Source organism: Sturnus vulgaris, chromosome 7, assembly GCF_052056855.1.
Source record: "Sturnus vulgaris isolate bStuVul1 chromosome 7, bStuVul1.hap1, whole genome shotgun sequence".
Taxonomy (NCBI): domain Eukaryota; kingdom Metazoa; phylum Chordata; class Aves; order Passeriformes; family Sturnidae; genus Sturnus; species Sturnus vulgaris.
Genome location: NC_142249.1, coordinates 22,728,373 through 22,747,700, shown reverse-complemented (window position 1 = coordinate 22,747,700; position 19,328 = coordinate 22,728,373). Strand labels below are relative to the sequence as shown.

The 19,328-nt window shown below is 39.5% G+C and overlaps 1 protein-coding gene across 8 annotated transcripts in view; it reads left to right on the top strand.

Annotated features, from left to right (window-relative positions):
- Window positions 1–2,672: 2,672 nt before the first annotated feature.
- The window catches only part of B3GALT1 (beta-1,3-galactosyltransferase 1), a 177,521-nt gene continuing 160,865 nt past the window's right edge, over window positions 2,673–19,328 (top strand). For 6 of the 8 annotated variants that reach the window (XM_088168096.1, XM_014890922.2, XM_088168089.1 and 3 more), the window contains exon 1: window positions 2,674–2,834. The gene's annotated coding sequence lies outside the window, so the exon portion shown is untranslated. Of the gene's footprint in view, window positions 2,835–19,328 lie in introns of all 8 variants that reach the window. The other 2 variants (XM_088168094.1, XM_088168092.1) reach the window with 1 other exon arrangement.

Here is a 19,328-nt window from a genome sequence, read left to right as displayed (position 1 = left end):
GCACTTTAATGAACAGACCTGTATTTCAGGTCTGCTGCTTTTTATTCTCACCGGTTTTCTGCTTTTAATTATTTGCTGCTTCTATGTCTACAGCAACATCTTCCACTGAGTTATTTTGTCTCATAAACAGGATATTTAGCTGAAAGGTGGTGATTTGTCTTTCTTTTTAAGGATTTAGCTAACTTACACACTGAGCTGTGCATACGATTGCAAAAAGCTGCAGTAGAACCTTAAAGCCTACTCTTTAACATGAACATAAAATTCAGACATGATTATCTGAGTTTCTGTTTAGATTTCTGGGTAAGTTTAAAGCATTAAAACTAACCACATATATGTTCTACTTACTACAAAGAGAGTCCTTTATAAGGATTATATTTAATATTTCCTGCTTCTTTGCAAGAGTTATAAAATTTTAACTGTAATGCTTTAGTCAGTTCTGTAATATTTGTTAAACTGTCAGCAGTAAATAAAGTGGGTTGAGTTTTGGGTTTCTTTCAAGATAATGATATGGCTGATATTGAAAGTTAAAAAAACCCCGCTTTAACAAAAAGTAAAAAACCTGATGCCTTTTCTTAAGCACATAATGCTTCTATTAAAGATGTACTTTCTCAAGGCTTGAAGCAGTTTCTGAAGTAATAAACCACATTTGCTAGAAGAAAACATCTCTGAGCTGTTGCACAGTGTCTAAGCACATGAGCATTTAAAACATTTCTTGTTATATCATTCCAAACAGAAGTGGGTGCATTGAGTCTTCATATGGGACACAGCGAACTCAACTGCCACCAAAAAAATGTTGAAGAATGTGAGGTAGTGAAGTAAAGGGTACAACTTTCACATTGTTTAACAGTACTAGCAGTTCTGAACTCAGCACAGATGAGGGTACCTGCACCTGGTACAGCTAAACAAGGAATTCTGTCTATAAATTTTATCTAATATTGGCATTAACTGTATTTCATTAAGGAATTAACAAACATTTGCTTATGATCCAGATTAACTTGATGGATTGTTTGATTTCAGAAATCCTTCTGAATAGGCAAGAAATACAATGGCAAGCCACAAGGAATTAATAAATCTCCACATCCTTTTGCATCAGCAAATAAAGCACAAAACTAGGCAAGTGGTTCTACTTGACAAGCAAATGCCAAAACAGTGGGTAAAGGCCATCAACACTGAAAGGAACCCAGCAGTAAAATATATTTCTGAAATGTTTTCAAGCATTCTAGTTGGCTTTTTAGACAGACTGGAAAAGAAAGAAGAGACATTTATTCTTAGTATAAGTGAGATCTTAAGATTCTAATAATTATTAGTTCTAGAAAAAGAGTAGTAATAATGCAGTTGAAATTGTTGTACTCCTCTCCTGCTGTTAGTTCTCCCTTCCGCTGCTCCCCTGGATCTCTTGATCAGTTTCATTCCACTCTAGTGTGAAGGGGTGAGGACAGTGACTTTGTGAGAATTTGGAGTCCTTGGACAGGAGAAGTAGAATAGTCAGGTTTATTATTTCTGCCCCCTCCTCTTGTTTCACCTTAAGATCATTTTAATCTTTGCAAGCACACTTTTCTACCTTTTTTTTTCTTCACGGCTTTGCATGTCTAATTCTACACCTGAATTTAGCATGTTAGCTCTTAGACATGTCAGGTACTGTTTCTTTGCAACCTCCAAACCCATTTCGTCCAGCTCCAGACTTGCATTTCTTTAAGTGACCACAGGTGAGCCGTTTATCACTTCGGGCCTCCAGCACTAAGCCCATGCCCCTTTCCTTAGTGTCTTACACCAATAATTCCCTACAGTTCATGCTCGATCTTCACTTCTCCACGGCCTGTGGTACCTACCACACCGGCACACCTCTACAGTACATCACTGGGTTAGCGCGCAAAGGACCTCGTTCTACACGGAGTAACAACAACGCAACCAATGGATGTACCACATAAATGAAAGTTAGAAACAGGCACCTGGTTCAGTGGCAAAAATCGCTGCTACAGCTGAACCAATTTAAACACAGTTGCGGGCAAGTGCGGCACTGCCAGTGGGGTAAGTTCTGAGGCCTTGCAAACCTCGCAGCGCAGTGACAGCAGTGCCGATGGAGGGTCCCGCACAGCGCAGCAGCCGCTGGGGACGCGTCCTGTGCCCGCCGCGGCCGCGCCAAGGTCGGCGGCAGCCGGCAGCAGCCGCACAGAGGTTGCCAGCGGACACGGTTTCAGCTCAGTGGGATTCCCCTGGAAAGAACACATCCTCTTCCACTAAATTTTACTTATTTTAAACAAAGCGCCCTGCTGTGAAGCTCCATATTCCTGTGCACGCGGAGAGTGGGCGGCACACGCTCCCCACCTGCACGGCCGGCCCTCAGCCCGCTCCCGTTTTCCAGAGCGGCTGGCGATGGCCGAGGTTGGCCCAACCGCGCGTTACCACCACCTGCACCCTCCGCCAGGGCTGGAGCACATCCCAGAAAGCCCGTGGCGCTGCCCGGCGGGGACACTGAGCACAGGGACACCGAGCACACTGCCCCGGCGGGGACACTGACCGCGGGCACACGGCCGGCACGGCCCCGGAGCGGCTCCCGCCGCCCGGAAGAGGCGCTGCCGCGCGGAGCGGCTCCCATTGGCCCGTTGCCGTCACGCCGTCCCGCCCCCTCGGCGCGGCGCGAGCGGCCGTTGGCTGCTGGAGGTGCCAGTCGGCGAGGGCGAGCTCCAGCCCCGCCGGTGCCCGCGCTGCGCTGCCGCGCGGCGCGCGCTCTGCCGGCTGGTGCGGCTGCGGGCGGAGCAGGGATGCGCCCCGGCTGCGGGAGCGCGGCGCGGAGCGGCGGCAGCCCGGGTGGCCGAGGACGGCGAGCGCGGCCGGTAAGGTCCGGCCGAGGGAAAAGCGGGTGCTCGTCGGCGTGCGCATCCCTTGCGTCCGGTGCTGAAGGGGCCCCCTGGCAGCGCCGGGCAGCGGTGCCGGCACGGGCGGAGCGGCGAGCGGGCGGGATGCCGGGATGCCGGGATGCCGGGGGCGGCCGGCGGCGCTGGGCCGCGGCGGGCAGGGGTCGCGGGCGGGCGCGGTCCCCCACCGCCCCTTGCCGTGCCCTTCGGCTCGGCGGTCCCCGGGTGGGACCGGCGGTGCGATGGGAACTTCGTCTGCCCCCGCCCGGCTGGCGGCGGCCGGCGGTGCCTGCGGCTGCCGCGGCGGGGGGCGACATCAGCCCTCCGGTAGGGACTGCGGCGCTGCCCCTCCGCTCCGCCGCCTCGGGAGGGCTGCCGAACGGTGCTGCCGAACGGTGGCCCCGGCGTTGCCGTGCGGGGCCGCCGGGGGTGGTGGCTGGAAAGGCGGTGTCGCGGGTCCCGGCTGTGCCCCGCTCGGCAGCGGCAGCGCGGACGTGCCCCGGGCCCGCGCTGGGGGCGATCAGCGCGGCCGCGCTTCTCTTGGGGCGGCGGGTTGAACTTCCCTTCGAGGGAGGTTTTTACTTGAAGATGCTCCCGGACGCCCAGCGGGGAGAGTCACCCAACCGAAGGCGGCAGTGGTGCTGGTGTGGCCGCAGACTGGATCTTAAAGTTGTTAACACAGTTAGCTGAAAGAAAAGTTATTTTAAAGTACGCGTATCGGCGACGGTTGATACATGACCACTGGCTATTGAGACGGAGGAATTAGAAAGGAAATCCCGTTAATCCCTATGCGCTCCTTTCCATTGTTCTTCAACCTACTGTACTTTTAATGACAAAGACAATATTAGATGTTGACAGTGTTGTCAAATCTTGTTAATTTAGATAAAAACAGCTTTTAGATGCTTTTTAGACATGTCGTTGTAAACATTAAGTATCTTGATTATATAACGTTTCAAGGAGTCTGCCAGGATGTTGCCGGACTTTGTGATGAAGAACCTGATCTTCCAGTCATGGAAATAAAGAGGAGTTTTGACATTGATTCAGTACGAAGCAGGATAGCATCCACAACTAACAGACGAAGAGAAAATAGTTCGCTATCTGTTGGTCATTTTGCATCTCTTGGGTTAGGTATTTTAAATATTTAAACGCAGCAGAAAATGTAAAGAGAATTTAGTTTGATTTTTTGGGGGATTTTTTTTTGTTCCTCTGTACCTTTAAGCTTCCTTTTCTACTTTCTAGGCGTGTATTGATCTTGTTCACTCTTTCTTAGATAGAGTATTCTGATTAGTTAGTCATAAAGACGTGTTCAGTCACATGATGCATAACGTATTTTCAGAAATGTTTTAAATCGTGATAGATGCAAGGGTGAATAACCAGTGCAAACACCATTGCAACACATACATGCTCTGCTTTGGGGAGCTGAAGCCCGTTTTTACAGCTGTGAGGAAGGCACAAGTGTAAGAGATTCGAGGTGTAGAATTTAGAGCAAACACAGATTAAATATTGTTCCCTCCCTGCATAGTTACCCACTAAATAATGTTTTTTTGGCAGAATATAAATTGCTAATGAAATTTCAGTTCTTGTACATCTCCAATTCTTTAAATATCTGTACAGGTTCAGCAAATGTCATATTGTCAAACCAGTTTTTCAGAAACCCCATGTAGTTAACCTGATTCAGTGTCATCAGAGTATTTTAGATAAATGTAGAGAACCATCCTCATCCAAGTACGTCACACACAGTCATGATGCAATGTCTGAGATGCACTCAGTTTTACTCATGTGCCTCATAACATCACCCATGTTTTCCTTATGTGGTCTTTTAGGAAAGAAAATCCCAAAATGTTGTGGTTGTTTGTGGAAGAGAGCAGTGAAATCTGTAGGTGACAGGCTGAAAACACTAAGCTTTCCCCCTGCCCTCCCTTGTGAGTAACACCAAATTTTAATCTGAAATTTAGTTTGTGAATGAGTAAACTGTAGAACCTTCAGCACATGAGAAGCCTTTATTTGTGAGTCATTTCAGTGGGGCTGTTCCCAAGAGAACATGCATGCAGGAGAATGTATGCCAGTGTATTTACTACATAGCCAATCTTTGTCTTAAATACCTTTTTTCCATGCACAGTTCTTAGGAAACCTTTTCTAAAACATCAAAGTATTTCAATGTCGTAATTGCAGAAGTGTGCTCGATTTAGTGTTTATTCATCTTGTCTGTTAGTAAGTAACGAAATTTTTGGAGCAGCAATCATTCCACCATTGAAGTCAATATAATTGTATTAAGTTAAAAAATATTAATCAGCTGTAGATGTATTAATATTCATAAGTATTATAATTACATAATGCTCATACCTAGTTAAAAGTTAGAAGAGAATACAGAAGTTTCAGAAATTTTTAGTTTGCTCTTCATGGTTTTCTGCTATATAAAAGAAAATTATTCCATCTGTGTGCCTCCCAACACTCAGAGATATCCTGAATTTTCCTAAGCTGCTTTTGTAGTACTAAGTTTTATAGGGTAGTTTCACTATATATGTAACATAAGAAATCTGGAACTGAAGCAGCCAGTTCTGTCATGTTCTCCACCCTGTTGCTTTTTTAGTTAAATAGATAAAGATGGATACTAAAATATTTTTGATGTAATTTGCCATGACTAGTAGGAAAATTATTTCTTTTGATATAGCTAAGGAAAACAAGTGGTATGCTTTTTAGAACTAAGTATATTTTAGAAATAAGTACATATGCACATTCAGTAGAACCAATGAAGAGTTGCAGAGGCTCACGGAAAAGATGAATGAATGATGTATCCCCTATTTGTATTAGATTATGCAAATGGGACACTGATGTTTTTGGAAAAGCTAATGCTGTTTTTGAACTGCAGTTAAAATAGACTCATAGCTGTTAGCTAACTCTAAATGCTGATGTATGGCAGCTCTGCAGAACTCTAGATATACAGAAGTATAAAATGCCTGAGCATGTTCCCTTTTTGTTGCTTACCCACAGGCCTCAGATGTTTCCAAATAGTGACAGTATCTGCTGCTGCCTAGCAGTGCCATGGGCACAGTGACCAAGAGTGCTCTGCTTGAGCACCTTTGACTCCTGAGAATGCCTTTCAAGGAACTTAGAAAAGATACTCTTAAACAGGAACTGATATAATAAACAGGCTGAGAACACAGCTCTTCAACGGAGGGAGAGAGGCAAAGATAGGCAGGTCGTTCTTTGACTGACAGACTGCAGATATGTTGGTGGAAGAGATCAGCTTGCCCCAGAACAACCAGGAGAAAGAAAGGATGTACAAGAGTCTTGGGCCTGTTTGTGGCTACTATTAATACAGAGATGAATCAAGGTGTGATAATGAATGAATTAGAGATCTCAATTACGAAACGTCCCTCTTCTTGTATCACTACCCAAAATGTTAAATTGCCAGGTATTGCACATGTAGTGGGGAGCGGACACTTTTTAACCCTCTTGCATTCTGATTTTTCTAGCTCTCAATTCAAAGTCCCAAACTAGTGGGAATAATCTAGATATCTGCAATAGTTACTCATCAAAACTCTATTATTCCCTTAAGGATTAAATGTCTAATTTAATGCATATATAAGTGTATAATTTAATGTATCACTACAAATATTTATGAAATACATAAATATGCATTTTTTGCACCTGAAGAAGAAGTTATGAAATACTGGTGAGGGAGCTAATGGTGAAGAGTGCAGTGAAGGAAGAAAATGCTACATAACTGAAGTCTTGTGAGAATACTGTTGAGCTACATTTCTTCATTTCTGTGGAGTGTTGCCAACATACCTCTTCCCTTTGCAGGTGTTCTGTATTATCAGTAGTCTCAAAATATTGCAATTATAATACACCTATTTTATGTATAAACAGTTTCTGTAGAGAAAGGCAGGAAACAACCAATAGATACTGGCTTTTGCATTCAATTTTTTAAGAGTGCCATCTGAGTACCAGTAGGCTTTAACTCTATCTTTTGAGACTTTAGTAAAAATGTGAATGATTTACATGGCTAACCTTGCTTCCCTTTGAGCAGTTCTGCAGCTCAGCTCTTTGAGGGGCTGATGTTTGTTTCTTTTGTCTCTCAGCAGGTGGCTACAGTTTCACTGAAATAGCTGATCTTGCTGTGGAACATCATCTGTGGTTTTTAGGGGTCACAGTGCCTGAAGTAATATAAATATTTCCTCCTGGGTCCAACCCTTATTTTTGTTTAAAGATATAGTACTAATTGCTTAGCATAGGATGCTGTGTTGGAATTTATACTGAAGGACTGCTGTTATTCAAATCATACCTCCCATCTTTCACAGCTGCTAAGAAGCAGGGGTGTAGCCTTCATGGATTTTTTAGAACTCAATAGAAAATACTAATGGCTACTGAAGTGAAGAACATCAGAAAAGCTCTGCTGTGTCCAATGGACCTTCATATTCAGGGCTCGATGTCCAGCAGTGACATTAAAGGATGCTGTTAGGGACTATACACAAACCTCACCATTTTATGAACCTATGCTCTTGTACTCTTCCTGCATGTTTGTCATATTATGGATGGTGGGTATATATCTGCTCAGTGTTTTTTAGAGCCCATCTGTGGACCTGCAAACCAAGAACTTGTCTTTTTCAAACTTGCTGATGCTTTACTATCTACACAACCTCCTGTGGCAGCAAGTTCCAGAAGCTTACTACTATTTAAAGAAACACTTAATGCTTTATAAACTAATGTTGTGCTAGCTTTGTGAAAGGTCCCTTAGTTCTATTACTAAAGGATTTAGCAAGCAGCTTTACAGTATTTACCATCTTCATGATTTGACTGATCATATCCTGCTTCAGTCTTCTTTTCTAAATAAAGAGCCCCTCAAGTCTCTTTTTCTAAGGCAGGCACTCCATCCTTTTGATATTTTGCTCTCTGACTAGAGTCTGTTCTTGAGATGCAGACAGCAGAAGAACTTGAGATGTGGATGTATAAATGTGCACTGTCTTCTTCTCAATGCCTTTCCTCATGATACCCAATGTTCTGCTAGGGCTTTTCTTGCTGTTGTATATAAGGATCTGTGACAGCTGGACTTTTTTTTTCTCCAGTCATTTGTCAGCACAGTGTGTATATGACTAAGATTATTTTCCATGAGATGTATTAGCCTACATATATCTACTGTCTACACTGAAGCTCATTTGTCATCTTTTTGTCCATTCTGAGTCCTGTACAGTGTTTCTGGAGCTCTTTGCCATCATGGTGGCATTAGTTCTGTGCTCAAAGACAACTCCTTGTCTTTGTCTCAATTTTGCCAACAGCATCGTACTGTGTAAGTTTTTTTGCATGTATGTCTGCAAGGAATAAAAGTGTCATGGCATATCAGACAAGGGTGTTCATAGTTTTAAAAATCATTTGAATATAACACAGGCTTTGGGTTTTTGTTGGGGTTTTGTTGTTGGGTTTTTTTGCACTTCAGTAAACTCAGGTTAAAGCTGTGTTCAGAAATCCAGACCACATAAAACAGAAAGAAAACTCTAAAAAATGCCATTCTTAGCACTTATTTCGACTGCAGTGAATGGGAAAGTGAGAATAGTGGTGTATGGTGTTTGATCCATGTTGATTGCTATTCAAAATATTTTTAATTAAAACCAAAGAGGCTTTTAAAAATATTGGAGTGCAAAGCGATATTTACTCAAATACCTTTAATGCTTTCCTAGCCTCTACGGATTCAGAACACAACAGCCTTAACTCCAATGCTACCTAATTAATCACCTTTCATTTGTGAGTTACATTCAGAGTAAGATGAAAATAATAACTAAAGCTTTTCTTCTCCTCCCTCCCAGTTGTAGTAGAGGTTGGGCTGGAAGCCTGCCATACAGAAAGCATCTCTTCATGTTCCTTGTTCAAAGCCAGGCCAGTCATTCCATACTCAAAGCATGGCACTTAGGAAGGCTGCTGCATTGCCCACAGCATTGAGAGTGAGGTTTGAAGAAACATCAGAAATGTATTCCAAGTTTGCTGTGTTACTACTTAGTGTTACTTAGTAATAAATGTGGTTTCACAGGACAAGTAACTCCAGCCCCTGTGATGATCCTATTTTCCCCTTCTCCCAGTCACAGTAACACCATCCTTCCTAACCCTTTGCAGAACTACTTCAGCACCTAAGTCTGGCAGAAGACCATTCCTCTGCCCTGGCCACTGACTTAAAAAGTCAAAACAAAACAGCCAGCTTGAATCTGCTTCCAGAGGCTGTTCAAAGGAGGACATAGAACTATGAAGGTAAATGCAAGAGGAGAGCAAGATGGTTGAACAGCAGTAGTTAATAATTGCCTTATGTGCTTGTCAAACCCCAGTCTGAAGTGCTGTTCTGTTTCTTGATTTATTGTTGTTCGAATACTTGGCAGAAGTACCGGGACTATTTTAGTATGCAGCCTATTGATTTGTTAATTTAAATATTTAGCTTAAAGAATTATATTTCTTTTCCTTTGAAAAAGGCCCCAGCTGCTCTACTACCCATTTATGAGGTCATCTGCTGTGTAAATCTAGTTGTCTAAAAGACTGTTACCAACTGAAGTTGGTTGCAGCAATAGGATTCTTCTTTCATTTTGTTTTGCACTGTAATACAGTTCATCAGAACAGCTTTTTTCAAATTAGCAAGTACGTAACAAATGTATTTCTACTACTTGATTTTTGTTATGGGTGGTTTAAAGTTATATTCCTGATCTATTAAATAGGTGTTGTTTGCTGGAATCTGTAGCAGCCAAAGGTTGCAACCAAAGGTAGTTTGCCAAAGAAAAAGGTTTTGGTGCATTCCATTTGCATGGCGTGCTTGAAACCCACCCAGTGCTACTTCATGACAAGCATGTTCCATGTGTACAAGTAGCTGCAAAGTCAAAACAGATTTCTGTTGGCTGATGCAGCTCAGAATTAGTTTAGTGTGGCACAGTGAGCTCATGGTAGCCTGCAAGGATGCCATGGATGGACATGAACACTGTCAGCCTGCAGTCTTTTTCCCCAGTACTTACAGGCCACAGCAGTGATAATGGCTGAATCTGTGCTGAATACGTTTGGCAGCAGTGACAGAGCAGTGCCACATGTGCTGCTTATCTGCCTTAAACAGACTATCACTGTAAAAATGGAACTTGTCTTCCATTGTTCAATCGTGACAGTATCTTCTTCTCTTAAGATATGTGCAATCATTCATCTAACATTTTTATAAGATACTTCAGAATCATTAGCCAAATTTTACTATGTTCTTTCCTAGAAAAAATACTCGGATGTAGGTACAATGGTACATGTAAATGAAGTCACACCATTGTGGGCATCCAAAAAATAGTCCAACAAGTTAATTTCTTTTATGTATACTTTTAAAGAAGATACATTAAATCTCAGTAATTCATAAGGTCTGTTAGGCAGCTAGTAGGAGTGGCATTAGTACAATGATAGCATTTTACTATAAAAATCTACTATATTAATATTTTTCTAAAGCTTTCAGCATTTGCAAGGTTTTTTCCATGTAGAAAAATCGTACATTTAACTTGGATTTCAGACTTTGTAGTAAAACCATTGGTTTTTATTTTTGCCAAGCTTTTGAGTATGCTAGATTTTTGTGCTAGAAAAGGCACCTTAGCTCAAATATAATCATAAACAAATTCTGTTATACATAGTTTATATTGTATTCGCTTAAAATAAGCTAGGGAGTAACAGAGCACTGCTAAAAGTTGGCTGAAATATTCAAATATATGAGGTTTTCATCACAAGAATTAAACTTCAAATGAAAGTTTCTCACCAAGTTAGTGACAACTAGGTCATGTTGAGTCTGATGTCTTTAATTTACTTGCTTGGGATTCACCTCTACCTAGTTTGTTAAAAAGCACATTACTGTTCTGAAATACTTTTACACAAATATTTTGCTGTGTTGCAGCTAAGGTGAAAAAATGTTTTGTAAGCCCTGAAGAGACTGGCCTCCTTGCTGGAGATTTTCATGTGCAGATTTCAGGTTACTGTACAAAGTCAAACATTCCCATTGATTAATCAAGCACTGAAGTGGGCCAGAAAAATCTGGAATAGAATTTGAGCATCCAGTCTGCTACTGATTCTCTAAGTTGGATCATGTTAAGCATTTCACATGGAAGGTAAACTGCTACTGGGAAAAAAGTTCTTTTATGCATGTATTCTATCTAGTTCATGAAATTAGAAGTTAATGGGAGTAGAATTCAACACATTATGTCCTAGTTATAAGTGAGGAGGAGATATTGAATACCCTTTTATGGGTATCTTAATCTGAATATTTCTCAGGAGAAAATAAAAATTCTTGATAGGTGTACATGAACATAGAGGCATCAAACAAAATACTAGTTAAACTAAGAACTAATTTGTAGAAGTTCTGTACTGTTTATCCATTTGTAATAGGGAAATTAAATAAATTAAATACTTCTGTTACTGCTGCTGATTCCAAACATAAACAGACTCAATCTGTTGAGAAGTTCCAAAATAAGATGTTTACTGTGAATTATTTTTTTATTTGTAGAGAAGAAACAGTAATTCTTTGTCTTTAAAATTTGGTATTGATATCTGCTGAAGTCTCCTGCAAACTGATTTTGGTACTGCAGCTCACATTCTAAAATTGTTCTTTATCATCTGATACAATGAGAGCTTTAATCTTATGAACAATCATGACAAAAGTAGGTAGTAAGAGAATTCAGTAGTAAAAACAGAAAAGCTCACCTGCAGGTTTGGGGAGAGGAAAGTCACACATAACATCAGCTGTCCACTTGCAGATTTCTTTTTCAGTTCATTTTTCTGAAACAAAATTCATTAATTCTTTTAAGAACATAATACATAAAATGACACTGCAAAACGGTTCAATAAAAATTCACAGAAAATAACTGAAAAAGTAATAGGCTTTCCTCTGAAGGTGCTACACTTGTACTGAGTATCATGCCATGCACCAAGTCATAGTAAAATGTGTAAATGATGTGGATATGCTGCAGAAGTGGTGGATCATACAACAACCAATCTGTCACACTAGGTTTCTGCTAAGTTTTGTTTGCTCTGCAAGGACTTGTCAGAACAAAGACAGCCCACCTGGAGATGAAAAACTTCCCTGAGCCTCTGCCTGCTGTTGCATTTCATCAGTGGCTTTTGACTGAGGCATCTGACTGTTGCTGGCTAGGTTATTGCAGATCGCTCTGGCTGGCTGTCATGGGATCACTGATCCACTTAGAGGCAGGCACCAAGGCATAGGAGTTTGATCCTTGGCCAGATTTTAACTCATTTAATCTAATTTTATATTATTTTAAATGACATATTACTATACTAACCCCAAAGTCTGGGGAAGTCATTTATTGGTTCATGTATGCCAGCTGAGGTTACCTGGAAATCATCTCCATCATCATTTGAAAACAGTGAGAAAGGAAAATTTCTTTATGACCCATAAAAGTAAGCAACCTATAAGTGGTAATCAATCTTGTCTTTTGTAACCTATGTCCCTATCTTCTGAGTGGTCACTCAGCCAAGTTACTGCACGCTTTCCTTTTGCTGCTAGAGATGAGTTTGAGGTGATTGCTCTGTAGTGAGACTTGAGCAAACAAGTCAGTTATGTCTGAGCAATTCCTATGCACTTTGTACAGTTGTGAGTGAAATGAAGACTGGGACCTGTTGTAATTTTTGTGTAAGACCTTTTGGGCTCTGGTGGTTTTGACTGCATGTGACCTGATATTTTGGAACTATTTAGAATTATTGTTAATGCAGTTCCATCAAGATACCAGTAAAGGTTCTGTGTGTTTTTTCTAACTTTTATAGATCTACTCAAACTTTTTAAAATTAAGATGAGGTTTTTCCCATCTTTCAAATTATGAATTTGTATGTTATTGAGGCAACGTTCCAGTTACACAACACACAGTTGTTTGAAAGTAATTTTTAAGCATGGTTTTAAAAACATAACTTCAAGCAGCTGTATTAAAAATATTACCTGATTTTACATTTTTTAAAGCATTTTGTAATTCTCTTATAGACAAAGCACGTGTGTCAGATAGAACGAAGCAATTACTACCTTGTATGTTGAAACTATGATGATTAATACCAGAAACCAGTTTTGGTATCAGTTATAGTACAAATGCTTTTAGTAAAGAAACAGTCTTTGAGACTGAGTTATCTGTAGAACATATGAAGAAGATTGCACACAGTGCAGCACACACACGGTGTCAGCTCTGGCTCCTGGATTCCCAGAGCAGATTTGCTCGGGCCAGAGATAATCCAAGGAGCAGTCCTGGCTGGATGGGGTGGATGTGTTTCAGTCACCCTATGGACATGGCATGGCCAGAACTAGTTGGTCCCAGCCACTAGAGAGCAACTGGGAGAGCAGGATGAGATCTGCCGGGTTGGGGAAGTATTTTTAGGTGCAGGGACATACAGGGGTACCTGGTGGCCCTTGTACTTGCCCGGGTGGGTGAAGTTCAAGGACTCTACAGCTTGGTCCCCTGGTTGAGCCTTTGCTGGTGGCACCACAGTTGTGAGAGGACACTACAGACTCAAGTGGCTCTTAACTGACTTTGTGACAGCTACTCCCCTTGTAGAATCTCACACACTCAAGAGCCTGGCCTAGCAGTTCCAAAGTGATGATAAAAATGCTGATCAGAAGTTTAGTTTCAACATTTCTCAGTTCAAAAATAATCCAAATATGCTGTATGTATGTATTTATGCATGCCTAATTGTTAATTTGTTATGTTGTCTTGTGTACTACCTCGGAATTCTGTAATTGCTTCCATTTTGTATGTGTTGTTCTTATGTGCCAGGTCTTCATAACTCACTGGATGATACTTTTGCCTGATTTGTCAAGAAGGGCATGGTATTAATAACAGTATCTCTTTTTTGTCATCTGATAGACTATTTTAATGGAGGAAAATAAAAAAAATTGTTTGACTTTCATATATTTTCATTGTTGAAAAATAAGATGTTGATCTTTTGAAGATAATGACCACATCTTTCATATGTAAAACCATACTGGTTGTTGTAGTCTTAGCTTCTTTTGCTATACAGTAGCTAGATAAGAATGTTAATGTTAGATATATAAGTACCATGTTATCTCATGGGATATTAAAATTTTTGAGTTGTTTTCTGTCTCAGAAGACAAAGACTATAGTATTTTAGCAGTTCTAATAGGTGGTAATATGAAAGATAACTAAAAGAGCCATGGAGATGACATGTGGAGTCTAGAAAATAATGAAATCCAGATTGGTTGAACTGAGGTCTTAAAACTGGAAGACTGGTTTTTGTTTTTTTTTTCTTTAACTAGGAAAACTTAGGCTAGAAATTTTTCAATGAGATGCAATGATATGCTTAAAGACAAATAGATTTCCTGACTCTGTAAGCAATACAGTTATATTGTAATGAAAATGCAGGAGGTGTTCCCTGTGAAGCACAGCACTAATATTTCATGTATAACCAGTATGGAAATGATTAAATTGCTTTACAAGCAAAGGTTGGTAGCATGGTAACAAGAAACTTCACAGGCCAATACTGCCTCTGTCTGAAGATGTATTGTTTTGTGTTAATGAAATACTGTAATAACCTTGCACACCTTCAGAGAAGAACCTCAACTACAGCTCTCTGGAGTTATTCTTCAAACAGTATTAATTATTCTGCTTAAGTAATTTTTATGCAAAGAAAAGTTACAATAAACAGAACCATAAGAATGAAATGACCATGTTAATTGTTAACAAACACGTAAAAGGTGGCCTAATACACAACTATGCAGATAGAAACAAAATATTTTTCAAAACTTCAAGTAGTTGATTGCTAAGTGGGTTTCACATTAAAGTCCTTATTCAAAGCCCACTGGACTAACTAAAAGTGATCTCTAGCACCTCAGATAAATTCCATAGGTCTTAAGTTCCTTTCTCTCTTCCATAAGAATGAAAAGTCAGGACCTTCCTGAATTTCACTGAATCCAGATTTCAGGATTTAGATAGCTTCAGTGTATTTAACAGCTTTCTCTAGAACCCATTGTTGCAAAGATTTATACTTTCCTTTTCCACAAAAACTGTAGCCTGGGGCTTCATCAAAATAGTATCTGTACCGAATTCGTTCTTTTATTATTTGTTTACTGTCAGGAACACCTTGTTCAATTTTTGCACTATATTTGTTCTGGAAATAATGAGAGAAATAAAAAAGTGAAAACTATGAGTTTGGGTGGAAAATTTAAGTTGGCAATATAGTTAATATTAAAGTTGGCATGCATTTGAAGGTTTTAAAGGAGATTTGAAGTAAAATTATATGCTCTGTTTTATAAGGATGCTTTAAGCATTGCTAGAAAGCTTGTATATTATTTTTTGGTTTTCTCTGAGTGTAACATTTGCAAAACTGTTTTTATTTTTTCTCTTCTGATCCAGCTAGATTTTCATACATAGGAAGGCATGCCATATCCATATGTTCTTTGTTCTTTTAAAATGCATAACTCTTTCATCATTTGGGGTGTTATACAAACGCCCCAGTTATTTCTTGTTCTGAGGAAATTCAGAACTGAACTAAAAGCTGTTACGTGCAGATTTTTGTGCTAGTTAGCTCAAAAGGGAAACAGCCTGCCTCCTCTCTTGCTACATTATATAGTAGTATGACAATAGTTCTTTTAATTAGGTCATTAGGACATACACAGAAGATCTGACTTAGCAGACCTAAATTACATAAATGTCACAGAAAAGTCAATAGGATGTTTGTTCATGAAATGAGAATCACGCTGAACAAAAGACTGTGCTATTACTAATAAAACTTTGCATCAAGGTTGAATTCATAAGACACTACCAGCTATACTGCATTGAACTCTCTGATAGAAATGCAGTTTGAACTCCAATGTTTATTCAATATGGAAGTGATGAATACATGGCTTTAATTGAAATGTCATTTTTTGTGCAAGGTAGTTACCCAATGACTGAAGATGAGTACTTTGGTACAGGAATTGGGCACGTCTGTTAGCACTGCTCTAACTAGGATTTATTTCAGTGGCAGTTTATTAAATATGCCAATTTCTGTATAGTATTTGACTTCAGCTGGTGGTGACACAAGACTTCTTAGAAAATGCATTTCTGCTTCACCATGTGAGATGCAGTTCAGGGCCCTGTTCTAGGGTCATGTCAAAAATTGGCATAAACTGTGTATGTGAATTTCATTTACACTTTTTCAGGGTCAGTTTTGCTAAAGGGTACCAAGGAAGATGTCTGAAGTGTAGTCACACAGCACATGCTTTGCTTTTAATCAGAGAGGTATCAGTCAACAGAGTGGGGGGTGCCTGTCCTGTTCCACTGAAAGGACAGATTTCCTTCTCTTCAGAGGTCTGTAACAGTTCCCAAGACACAGTTTCCTGAAGAGAAAGGATAATGTTATTCTGCTTTAGCAATTTTCTGTGGCTAGCTAACAGGTGCTGTTTGCTCTTCTGTCCTGAACTGCTGTTTTTTTGCCCATGCACAGGCTGCATGCCAGTGGAGGCTGATGTAGATCAGTCCAAAACCAGCAAACAGGCTCTGCCTAAACGTGCTAAGCTGGCCAGCCTCACAACATCACACCTGAAGGCTTGACTCCATTGCAGAACTTACCTGTTAAACCCTTTCCCTAGCGGAGGGGAGGAATCCTAAATGTTGGTGGAGGGTTCTGTTCATTTGTGAAGTGATAATGAGCTGTTATTATTCTGGTATTACCTTTAAAATATTTTATGGTGTGTTAAAACGAATAACAATGTCACAGCAGCCACATCTTATTCACGAGGTGTGATGCATGAGGCTAGCTGTTTTTAAACAAGGACTAATTTCTGTCTTTCCCCAGATATTAACTAAGTTCACTTTAATAGATTTTGGATGACACAAGAAGCAATAGTCTACTTTATAGTTCTTTGAAAATACTTGCAATTCCATTCAGTATGTGAATGAAGTCCAACCAAAAGACTTTGGTGTTCCACAAAATAAATCCAGGGTCTTCACTCTTGCCAGCATGCTGGGAGTTAGATTTTCCATCTAAAATAGATTTCTAGCTCATGATTATAATTCTTGTATAAATGGTTAGCTTTTATTGGGAAGATACTTCTTAGTTTGGAAAAATACTTTTTTTTTTTCCTTGGTGCTAAAATCATTGAGTTGGAAGGTTTGCAAAAGAAGCTTCAGTATCAGAACCCAAACAAGGCAAAGGACTAAAAATGCATCTTAAGGACCATTAGTCAGAACAATTTGAGGTGACAATAGCCAAGGCTGTTTTATATATGAAGCTCATCAAATAGAAAGTTGGTTTCTTTAGCTGGAAAAAATGCCTAAAGGGGTATATTTTTGCTGTGGTTGCTAGGGAGCAGCTTACACTGTATCTGTGGGATATAATGTGAGTTGTGTAAAAGGCACGATGCTGATAATTTACCTCAGAGTGGTTAGAGCTGAATATTACATTCACAGAGCACATCTCATTGTAGAAAAGATGAAGATGAGATTGATGCTCATAGTAATGTCAGGTGGCAGAGCCACTGTGGTATACAAGCCCAGTACACGTGTCTGGCAGGGCATGTCAGTACTGCAGGTTCTGGAGGTGGGGCTAGGATTAGGTGAGCAAAAAATTAATGCATTGGCTAGATGGGAGGAAAAACACAGCAGAGGAGAAGTAGCAAAACCTGTATTCTCATGTATTTGACAGATCTTTGGAATGAACAAAGTCCTGAGATTCCCAAATAATGTTGTCTTTTTTTAAGAGCAGCTCACTTGACGGAAGTCTGTGCTGCCATTTGTGTGTTGTTTAACAAAATGAGATGGGTAAATCAGGGGAGATCTGACTAGCCCTGCTCCAAAGTGAAAATGTTCCACTGCATTTGGAAAGGAAACTGCTTGAAAACACAGCTTTAACAGTTCAATATTATTAAAACTGTAACTGCAATACATAAATCATACAGCTGTAACACTGAGTACTTGTTTTTATAGCACTAAGCATTTCCAAAAATTATCAAAATATTGCTATAGATTTCTATTTTAATATAATAGTTAAAATCTCACCAATGTTTTTTCCTTACTGCATCAATACAGTGATACTGTCTTTAGGTTGATTGCTTCACTCAGTTGAGCACTGGTGCAAATTTGTCTCACATATTGTACACAGAGATGGAGAGTGTTTACCTCAACAATTACTGCATTTATTCAAAGTGAATTAGAAAATCAAAAATGTTAAGAATATTCTTAAATTAGATGATTAAAGAACCAAGCAAGTAGTGTGATGTTCAAGAGAGAAACAAAAGGTGTTCTATTTTTAGACCATGGTAGAATTCAGACAGGACATGAGTTGTACTGTGCAGTTAAAGGGTCTGCCATTTCTTGAAATACTGTATGGCATATATTTATAGTTTTCAAGCAATTTTATCTTTCCAGGCACAGCTGCCTCACCTTGAAAGATGCTTTCAATAAGCAATCTCACAGTAAGCTGTCTGAAAACATGATGTTATTCCTAACAACAATTTGAAACCCATTGGACTTGGCCTTCATAAAACTTTATGAACAGATACTATCAAAATGCAGCTGAAGTTAATGAAGTTATGTACACTAGCTACACTAGCCAAAGATTTTAAAAAAACCTTTCATAATCTGCTTTTGCAGATTATTGATTTCTCCAAACTTTTCTAAATTTTAGGGTGGTTTTTTTCCTTCTCTAATCAACCTTTAATTATTTGACTCTTCCAACACTTCAGCTCCTTTAAGGTTTTCATAAGATCCAACTGCTCCTTTTTAAATAAAATACAATAACTTCCTTCTGTCGTTTTTATATTTTTTCTTTAATGGATTATATTTTTATAAGCTTTAATTATTATTATATACATTAACATGTTTTTCATTTGGCTGTTTGGGTTTTCTTTTGTGAATGAAGAATGTAAAATTAAATATTCAAAAGAAAATAGGACTAGACATTGTAGTTGCTGTCGTATGTAGTTGTCTGCTATCCCAGTTTTATTCTACTTCACTTCTGAAATAGCATAATGCATTTTTTTTAGTAACACAAAGAAGAATATTTTGTAAAGAAACAATCTGAAAAAATTTTCATCTTTCTCTTAAAATATTAAGTGCATTATTTCTATTCCTTCTTTCCTTCTATTCAGTTGAAGTGTTCAGACTCAGACAGTGGGCATGGGAAAACCAAGGCACAGACAAATACTTTTGCTTTCCTTGGTACAGTGAAACTATCTACCTGTTTTTAAAAATGTCTGTTGTTGCATATCTCCCAGCGATTTTTTTTTTTTTTTAGTTGAAATGTTTGGTACTTACAATAGGATTTACCAGTAATGATGTTAATAGTCATACAAATAGTTTCTAAAATAACCTTGAAAAGTCTGTATAAAAGCTGCCTGGGACTAAGAGATTGTTATTCACTCTTTCTGAAGCATTAGAGTAGTAAGAAAATTATTAATTGTAGTTGATTTTGTAGTTTGGTATTTTTCAAGTCTTTTTTCTTGCCCTGGATAATGCCTATTTTTTTCAATACAGCAGATGGGAAGTTGTGCCT